A 9710-nucleotide genomic window follows, 5' to 3' on the forward strand; every position below is an offset into this window, starting at 1 on the left:
ATTTGCCTCCGTGCCGGCCGGGATCAAGCCCTGGCAAATGCAAAATAACTGACAGTCCGGTAATAAAAGTGAAATGTCAGCAGGGCTGCGGGGCATGCTGGCAACAGCGGCTGAGAGGGAGGGAGAGCTGTCAGGAGCACTCAGGAACATGCAGAGGCACAAAGGTCTTGGAAATTGGCCCAGGGGAAGAGGAGGGCAAGATCTGGGCCCTTCAGGGACTGCTTTAAAGCAAATGAGGGTCACAGAGTCATTTTTGCCCTGGAGCCTGCCTGAGAGGTGGCATGAAATCGAGAGGACAGGATCGCTTCCTGCTTCAGAGCAGCACGAACACAGGGATAGAGGCCAGGACTTTGCCTGTTTGCTCTGATGCCCTGTGCAACCATGGGGCACTGCCCTTGCCCACTCCACACCTCCGTTATCCCAAGCAGGGAAGTGGGTTGAGATTCCTCTGCAAGGAAGCCGATTTCTCTGCGGCTTTGCTGGCTTTGTATCGGTTACAAAACTGGCCGGGTGACGGTGACCCCGAGACTTCAAGACCCCAGTGCCGACTCTACGTATTTGACCTAACGACACAGCTCTGATAGCAGTAGGAGGCTGTCTACCAGATGGGGCACGCACCATATTTTCTTGTACACAACACGCCACCTAATCAAATCCACGTCTTGTTTTTAAAAGGCAGAGCAAAGGGAAAAAAAAGATCTTTCCTCAATAAGTGACTGGGGAGCCAAGCCTGATCCCTGTTCTGCCCCTGTGGCTTGCTGCAGGCTTTACTTTCCCTTTTGCAGCCGAAACCGCTCTTACCGTATTTCTTGCATATCCTGCGCATTCTGATTTCCAACAGCTGCTTTGGGCAAAAAGGTGCGTGTTGTTTTAAAAAAATACGGTATGCTGCCAATGCTGAGTGCTCATTCAGGTTTATTATGCCTTTATTGGAGCTCCTATTTTTCCCTGACTCCATAAAGGCTCCAAGATCCACCTTCTCTCCTCTCCCTCCCCCATCCTCCTTGGCCTCTCTTTGTCTCCCTCACATCTCCGCAGGATGCGGCAGGCATGTTGAGCACACTCGAGGCACAGAGGCTTTACCAGGCAGCTGTGAACACCAACACTCTCTGCTTGCAAATGAGACTCCGGCCCGGTAATGGGTTTATGCACCAGCTGAGATCCAGTGGCTGCAGTGCCTAGCACATGAAGCATAGGTGCCTTCTGGGGTTTAATTAACTAGGTTCTCTGCCGCCCTGCTTCTGAGATGGAGCCAATAGGGCAATCAGCAGGAGACCTGAAATGGAAAGCTGAGTCGAGGGGAAAACGCTTCTCCTTTTTATGACATGATTATGATGTAAAACTAAAGCCTCGGCGCCATCAGGAACAAACCCCTCCAGCGTCCTCCCTGTTACCATCAGAAGGGAAATGCAATGCAAGGCTATTCCTCTTTCCCAAGTGCCTGCCCCAAGTCACCAGATCCTCTTAATGAACCCACTCCAGCTCAGTAGGAAAGAGCCAACAGTTTGATCCCAGCCTGTCCATCTCCTCCCAGGCCTCCTAGGAAACCCAGGATGGATTTGCTGCAAAAGTCCCGCTCTTGCTTCTTCTGGAGTCCCGGACTCTAAGTAACCACATTGCCCTACCATGGCCAAATTATCCCAGACAACCAGGCACAACGAGCCAGTCCACTCCAACCAAGAGAATCAAGGCTCATTAGCTCCTCGGCGCCGGGCAAAGCTTCCAGCTAAGCCCATGCTGCCACTCGCTGGCACTCACAAACACCAGATCCACATGAAACGTGGCCTGATGAATATTCACATGGGGGACAGACTTGATGGGAGCTTCAAATCCTTGTCGTTCCTTTGCAACGTGAAGGTGGATGGCTTTCCAAGCTCACGTTCACATAGATGCATAACATGTCATTCTTCCTCCCCTTCGTGGGCTGCCCCACCTGGACGCGTCCTTGCCACAGCCAGTCTCTTATTAAGCACCAGGGGCTCGATTCTTCGCAGCTTCTCCAGGCAGCTGTGGGTGCCCCATGACTGAAGCGACTCCAGGCCTAGATGCACCACTGAAAATCACTTGGATGCCCCTTTGTTCTGCTGAACGGAGGCCTCATGGCTTAGCCCAGTGAGAGCCAAACTTTTAAGAAGTGCCGCAAATTAGCTCCACGCCTTCCCTGAGTGCCACCCCCTTAGGATCATAGAAAATGAGGGTTGGAAGGGACTTCAGGACGTCATTTAATCCGACCCCCTGCTCAAAGCAGGACTGGCCGCACCTAGATCATCCCAGCCAAGGCTTTGTCTAGCCGGGTCTTCAAAACCTCCAAGGATGGATGTTCCCCTGCCCAATCTACTGCTCTGCTTTCTGCTCTGTGCTCCCTGCCCCATCTGCAGCTCTGCGTTCTGCTTCCTGCCCTGTGTTGCCTGTCCCTTCCCTGATCTGCCCACGCCGCTGGTTAACCACCCCTGGCTTAACCAGGGGAAAGCCCAGGAGCTGCACAGGGTGCGACTGTGCAGATCACATGGCGGAGCATGAACCCCAGCACATTCCTCAAGCAATAAGAGAACGGGACGGCTTGGCTCCCCCGCTCCAAGATTAGATGCCTGTGCTGCAGTGAATAGGAAATGTTCATGCACCACAATGGGCCAGGACACCGCAATGGCCACCGCAATGGGCCTGACACAGAGAGAGCAGAGCGACTCAAAATGCCAGCCCCACCATAGTGGGTATGCCGGACACTAGCCTGTAGCTCATGGCTCTCCAGGTTGTATAGCAGCCCATAAACTCGGAGAAGCCAACCTCAGTTCAAGCAACTTGGCGCTACCCTAAATTATGCCAGGGGCTGCATCGGCCCAGAGCAGTCCAGATCCCAAAGGAATTGTTCCAAAAGGAAAAATGGTGGCACGAAGATGGATTTGAAGCTGTCTGCACAACATGGTAGAGGCCTCCAGCTTCGCATCAGTGGCGTTTATTTCTGTATGCCCTGCCAGCCACGGCAGAAGAGCAAATATAGACTCGGGCAGGGGAGGGGAGCGGTTTCTTAATGCAATTAAGTCCTTTAGCATTTTCTAACCAGGCAAGAAAAGTGAAAATGAGGTTGGGGGGTGGGAACCAATGCTGATGCATTCAGCACAAGGGCTCGCTGGGGCAGATCCTGCCTCAGTTCCCCCAGCGTGAATACGGAGTAACTGCATGGGACTCCAGAGAGGGCTGCTGATGAAAATCAGTCGGGCCCAAGCTCTCCGTGAGCAGACAGAAGGGCTGGCAGGCATCTGAGCATGTAGCGCACGCTTCCTGAATGCTTTCCAGTTTGAAAACGGAGCAGGCCGGATGCTGATCTCTGCCCGACTGCCGCAAACTCCGCACAGCAGCCAGCGCCAGCTTGTGGATTCCCGCTCGCTCCCTGCCAGCAGAATCTGGCCTGTTGTTTTCAATTTGTCTGCTTTCAAATTGCTCCTAAATAACACAGTTTATCTTCGGCTGATTGAGTCTAAGAATTTTGCAATTACAGACAAACGAGGACATTCAGCATCACATGTTATTTGCATTTTTAAAGACTGACTTTTGCTGGATTTTTTTTTCCCCCTTTTAAATGATGCTTCAGCCCAAGGTTGAGACAAGATAGCTCAGAGCACGTGTGCATATCAAACGTGCAGATCTCGCATGGGCTTCTTCTGTCCTCTCCGGACTCACTGACGACTTCCCTATACCCTGGAAGACTGGCATCATCCGATGACTTACGGCTACCTCCGTCCAAGCCCCCTCTGCGCTTTCCCCCCTTTCACAGACCAGCCCTCCAGGGCACATTTATTTGTGCCGCAAGCCTGGGCTCGCTTGCTTTGCTGGCCTTTCCTGGCGCTGGAGCATGTTGCATTGAGGATACAAGCAATATCACTTGAAGGGTAATCTTCCAGAAACCTTCCCACAGTTCCCTTGAAGGGAAAGACAAGCTTTCCCAGCTCTGAGCTGTCCTGACACACATATATCGCACGGATACACCTCTATCGGGTATCTTCCCAAGACACCCTGCCTACACGCTCCCGCTCATGCCCTGCAAAAGCAGGAACGTTGCTATGAGGCCGCCCCTGAGCACCCACCTGAGACCTCCATCTCCAGCATGCTTGAGCGTGGCCACTGGGACAATATATTATCTCTGGGGCCAGGAGCAGAAACAGGTGGATGAGGTGCATTTGGGAGCATCCCCGCCGGGACATACCTGAAGAGCCGTGGGCCAGGCTGAGTGCAGTCAGTGAGGATGCAGTGATGCCAGTGAGGCTGGGAAGCAGGGATGCTCAGAGTCTAACCTTAACCCTAACCCTAACTCTAACCCAGGGACCTTTTTCAGCTCTGCTTATTCTTCTAATGGCTGCTAACCTTTGCTTGAATAGCGGTGGCTTCCCAACAAGCCCAATGATGCACGGCCTGTCTCTCACTGCTCATCCTGTCTCCGGACAGTGCGATCGTGGCTGGAGTCCTGAGCCACTGTACAGCTGCCTGTTGAGCTCGTTCGCCCTCTAAGGCAGAGCCCAGCATACGGCAGCCTCCGCGCACTGCTGCCAGGTGACTGCTGCTGGTTTTCCTCGTTCTTGGAACAGCGCCACTGAAAGCCGGTGAGGGTGTCGGTGGTGCCTGGCTCTCAGGCACGGGAGTGAATTCCACTGGCGCTTGGCCCAGCTGCTAATAGCTTCGCAGGGCGCGATGGAAGGAGGGACTCGTGGCCAGTGCTGCAAACAGCTGGACTGGATCCATTCAGGACGCGCCTCTGGCTGCCTGGGATTGACCTGCGTCCCTGGTCCCTCCCTCTGCGTGGCCGCTGCGACACTCCTGACACTCCCAGGAGGGGATTCCTCTGGTGCCAGATCACTCAAGAGAGCTGGGACCCAATGCGCTTTTGGAGGCAGGCGGGAGGGAGATGGCTACGGAGGTGGAATTAGCCATGCAGAACTCCATCCTCCTTCCTCGGAGCAACCAGCCCTGGGTCCCCAGAGAACAGCAGGTAGCAGCTTTAATCAGCTGAAGCAGACAGCTTGCCAGAGGCCAGCCTTCCTGACAGCAGTGCCTCTGTAATAAATCATACGCCTGTCCAGGTTGCAGAGAGACAAGGTGCATGCTTGAACGGGGTGGGGTGGCCTCCACAGCCCAGTCCCTATGACCCCAGCTCTGAATCACCCGCTTCCTCCTGGGAGGAGGATGCTCTTCCAGTGATAGCTCAGGGCACCAGGCCTGCCTCGGATACAGAGAGCTGGAAGGTCAGTGCTGGATGGCACTGCCTTGCTCTAGCAAGTGCCACCTTGCTCTTCTTGGTGCCCGGTGGCACTGTCTACCAGGATTGGCCTCACAGTTTGCAATAAGTGGGGGCCAAGCTGCCAAAGAGGAAGGCCCCTCTCCAGTTGTAGGGAAGGGCTGAAAAAGGAGAATACTTCAGGCTTGAGGGAACATCCAAGATGCCAAGCAAGGAGGGGGCGAGACAGCTGGCATGGCCAAGGCTCAAGGGAGGCCAGTATGCCCACCTTGCCTGGTGCATGGTCCCCCATTTGCTTCCAAAACCCAGCACCTGGGCTCCCTCAGCATTAATTAGAGCAGCCCAAGGGATGCTATAAACTACACCTGCTGCCAACAGCCCTGGGCAGCTGAGACTCAGCCAGGCCACCCCCACTGGGGTCAGGAAAGCTCAGGGCACACAGCCTTGTTCCCTGGAGGGAAGGTTTAGGACAGCGATTCTCAACCTGGGTGCTGCCGCACCCTGGTGTGCCTTGAGAACCTTTCGGGGTGCCACATAAAGCCACACTGTTGGGAGTGGAAATAGGATTCACAAGATAAATCCAATGATCCAGCTAAGACTCCATCGTGTTAAAGACATTCAGGCCAGCCGTGGTCTTTCTGAGTTCCTTGCAACAGAAAAACTGCCGGGTTATTTTTTCATAGTCAAAAAAAGAGCGAAAACTAAGAGCTGACTTTTTCCTGAGGGTGCCTTGAGCCTAACAGGGTTGAAAGCCACTACTCTACCCCTCCTGCGGGGATGGCTGGATGTGTCTAGTGCCTCTACAGCACTTCAGCAATGGGAGAACCCATTCAGCCCCACCACGCTGTCAGACAGAGCGATGCAAGCCAAGCCAGCTCGGCAGCAAAAGCACCACGCCGCCCCCCCAAAAAGCTCAGTCCCCCCAGGGCCATGGGAGGAGAGTGGTCCCCTTTTAAACCGGCTTCTGCATTATGCATGGGGGCAGCCTTACACAGAAAGCAGGGGAGCAGGCCAGGGAGCTCAGAGGGATGTCTCCCTGGGGCATTCACTAAGGTTTGTGCTCACTCTTGCCTAGTATCGGATGCCGGTCCGCGCTGGCGCTCCATTAGAGAGGGTGCTTCTCTCGGCCCCGTTTTTCTGCTCTAATTCCCTCCTTCTGCACGCTCCCCGGCTGACTCTGCTGCAGGCCTCATTGATCAACTTGTCAAAAGTTTGCTTTCAAGTCGCGCAGGAGTCACTTCTTTGAGCATCTAGGGGTGGGGGCGCAGAGCGAAGGAGCGGAGGACGCTGGCTGGCCGGGCGGCAATGAAATGGAAGAGCCCGATAGAGGGATAATTACTCCCTCTAAACAATGCCAAGGGAACCCGGGGCTGGATGAATGATTAATTACAGCCGCTCAGTGCTGAGGAAAGAAGCCAGAGCTAATGGACCACGCTCTCTCCCTGCAAAATACCTGCTGTCCCTTGGGCTCAGCCCTGCCGGAGCTGGTTCTACTTGGTGGATGGCACCTGGGTGCTGGTGGCACCAGTTCCCACTTTGAAAGCAAGTCCCCACCACGATGCAGGGACCCACATCCAGCTCCTGGTGCTTGAGCTTTGCCAACGTTCCCGTTAGACTCGGCACGGCGCCCCCACGCAAAGCCCAAACCTGCAGTTCGCTGAGATGACCTGGCCATAAAAGAGAGCATAGGGTATGATCTCCAAGCCCTGTTAGATGGGCCATGGCTGCCTGGGCCCTACAGGGCTCTTTGCACCCCTTGGGCCAGGAGACTGCAGGGGTTGTAGTGGGTCTGGCCCCACTGCTGTGCGGACGCTGTCCTGAATCCAGCAGGGCAGATGGCAGGCGATAAATGGTGGGAAATGCCGAGAGAAAACTCTCTTCTTCACCACCCGAGACCTTCTCCCCACTCACCCCATGCCTGTCCCCAAGGAGGGGCAGATGGAGGCTGCACTGAAGCCACCCATCCCTCCAGAGGGAACCCCCGATCACTTCTCACTGTGCTCAGCTACCCCCTCCCAGGGAGCAGGGCCGGCATTGCAGCGCCACGCCATCAGGCTCACGAAAGCCTCTGTCTTCCTCTGTCTCCTTGTCCCCATGTTCCTAATGGAGCTTGAAATTAAACTGATCTTTCCATTTATTCCCAGTACCTCGTGCCTGGACCCAAGGACGAGGCAGGCATAAATACACCGACAACACCCTCCCTGTACTGAACACCTCTTAGCTGCTGGACTAGCTCTAAAGGGAGGAGGCATATCCAAGGCCTGCTTAAGTCAGCGGCACTGGTTTCTGGGGGCTTTGGAGCAGGTCTTCTCCATCACTTTGAAGCAGGCTCTGCTGCCCATTTTGGTGGACAGTGGCAGCAGGGAAGACTAGTCTCCAGAGCCCCGACTGTGCTTTTGGATGAACTCCACTGAGGTTTATGCCCCATTCACATGGGGGTGATGAAGATCAGTATGTGGCTCAGAGGACCTGATCCAAAACCCCTAGAAACCAATGGAAAGTCTCCCGTCGACTTACCCGGGTGTGGAAATGAGAATGGGGCAAAGTGCCCACTTCAATTTGAAATGCCCTTGGGACACCGGTCAGGGCACTAGACTGGGACCCAGGAGGGCTGTGCTGTCACATGGCTTTGCCCCGGGCTCCCAGAGTAACCTCAGGCAAGTCACTTCCTCTCACTGGGCACGTCTACACATTCATTAAAGCGCAGCAATTACTGCACATTTAGTTTAGTACCTGCTTAGTGAAGTGCTAACTAAATGCACAGTAGCTACAATTACTGCGCAGTAGCTCCAGTGCATGTTTTTTTAGTGATGCTCACTGCCCAATAGCCTAATACTACAGCCCAGTAGCATATTAGCATGGTTTTGGCTCTGCACACTACTGCACAGCGTTATTAGCCCACTGCGCATTAAGCATCTCGTGTAGATGCACCCACTGAGCCTCAGCTTCCCCATGTGTAAAATGGGAACAACCACCTTCCATTTCCCACTCATCTGCTTAAACCATAAAAGGGTCCAAGGCAGGGGCTGCCTCTTACAGCGTGGACTGATTTCAGGTAGGGCCTCGCTCAGCTCGCCCACCATAAGTTGTTATAGCAATTCAGAGTATTTATATTAAAAGTCTTTCAGAGAGCACTTGATAGCCTGTCTGCTTGGGGGAAGTGCCTTCAATCACAGAGCCTTCCAGAGTGCTTTTTAATGTCCCCAGTTCCGTGTAATCTAGAAATTTTAATTGAAATTAAGCAGGAAAAACTCCCCTCGGGTCCCGGCAGCAGTCACATTGGCACAGGCACAGCTAATATATATATATATATATATATATATATATATGCTCTTAAAGCAGGGGTGAAAGTTTAAAAATCAACTCCGAGGTCCAGGTGAAGTAATTAAGCCTGGGACACAATTCCGGGCAATTAAACGGTTTTAAATTTTATTTATTGATTGCAAGGTTGCCAGCGTCCGGCACAGAGCTAAAAACTCATTTTCTCACGGTTCTGCTAGTCGAAGCGCACCGGTGGTGGTGTGGGGGCAAAGAGTGAGGGAGGTGAGTGGCGTCTCTCGCTGATGTTCTCCCCCAAATGAATCCCCAATCTCTTAGTGGCCCCCTCTTTTTTACCCATTTCTTGGCTCCAAGAGCAAACCCTCCAAGCTGGGGAGGCAGCATCATGTCAGCTGCATAGATCCAGGATTGCAGTTTTGGTGGGTGTTTGGTTTGGGCTGAAGCACCGTGGAGCTTTAGCCCACGACTGGGTCTCTGGGGTCAGGATCGGAGCTTGGCCTGCTCCGGGGCACTATCGCAGCACATAGGTACTTGTAATGGACAAAAAGCCAAAAGGAGAGCACGGCCGTGTCGGAGCGTGAAAGCTGCTGATGAGACGCACATCGAGGCAGGCAAAGCCTAGCAGAAGCCTCGCATTCACCAGGCACCTGCCCATAGCCGGTCTAATCCTGCCCTGGAGAGACCCTACTAGCAGATAAATGCCGGTTAGCAAACCTCTGGGCACACATCCCCTTGGCAGGTCGTCCCTGACCCTGTCGCCATCATCAGTCATGCCACACCAATGCATGGCCCAGGCAAGGCTGCACGCACTCCAGCCACCATTGCCACCATCTCCCTGCTATTTATAACATGCTGTACAACACACACGAGAGTCCAAAGATAGCACAGGCACCCAGGGAGGCACTCGAGCTCCGGCAGCTCATGCACACACGCACGACGGGTTCCAGCTGACCCCAAACAAACAGAGGGAAGTTTTCCGGGAGGTGTCGCTACTCTCTGAGATCCCCAGGCTTGTCTTCCCTGCTGTGATGACAGCTGTCCTATCCCTGGCCTTTTAGTCACATCCTTTGAAAATCATAAGCCAGGCAGCGAGCAGATGATTCGCTGGGTTTTCTGGGCTTTCTGGACTCCCACTCAGAGCAGCAGGCATGGCGCTTTGATCTCCTGCGCGAACGTGCTGCCGTGCATGAGAGGTTCCCGGTTG

The 9710-nt window shown here is 54.0% G+C and overlaps 1 long non-coding RNA gene across 1 annotated transcript; it reads right to left on the reverse strand.

Moving 5' to 3' along the window:
- Nucleotides 1-897: 897 nt before the first annotated feature.
- LOC109294256 lies at nucleotides 898-5066 on the reverse strand. Its single transcript, XR_002096497.1, has 2 exons — nucleotides 4360-5066; nucleotides 898-1276 (listed from the first exon to the last, which is right to left on the reverse strand). It is a non-coding gene; the product is annotated as an uncharacterized LOC109294256 (long non-coding RNA).
- Between the last annotated feature and the right edge of the window lie 4644 nt (nucleotides 5067-9710).

The sequence above is a fragment of the Gavialis gangeticus genome, unplaced genomic scaffold (genome assembly GCF_001723915.1).
Source record: "Gavialis gangeticus isolate Ggan-Ray unplaced genomic scaffold, GavGan_comp1, whole genome shotgun sequence".
Lineage (NCBI taxonomy): Eukaryota > Metazoa > Chordata > Crocodylia > Gavialidae > Gavialis > Gavialis gangeticus.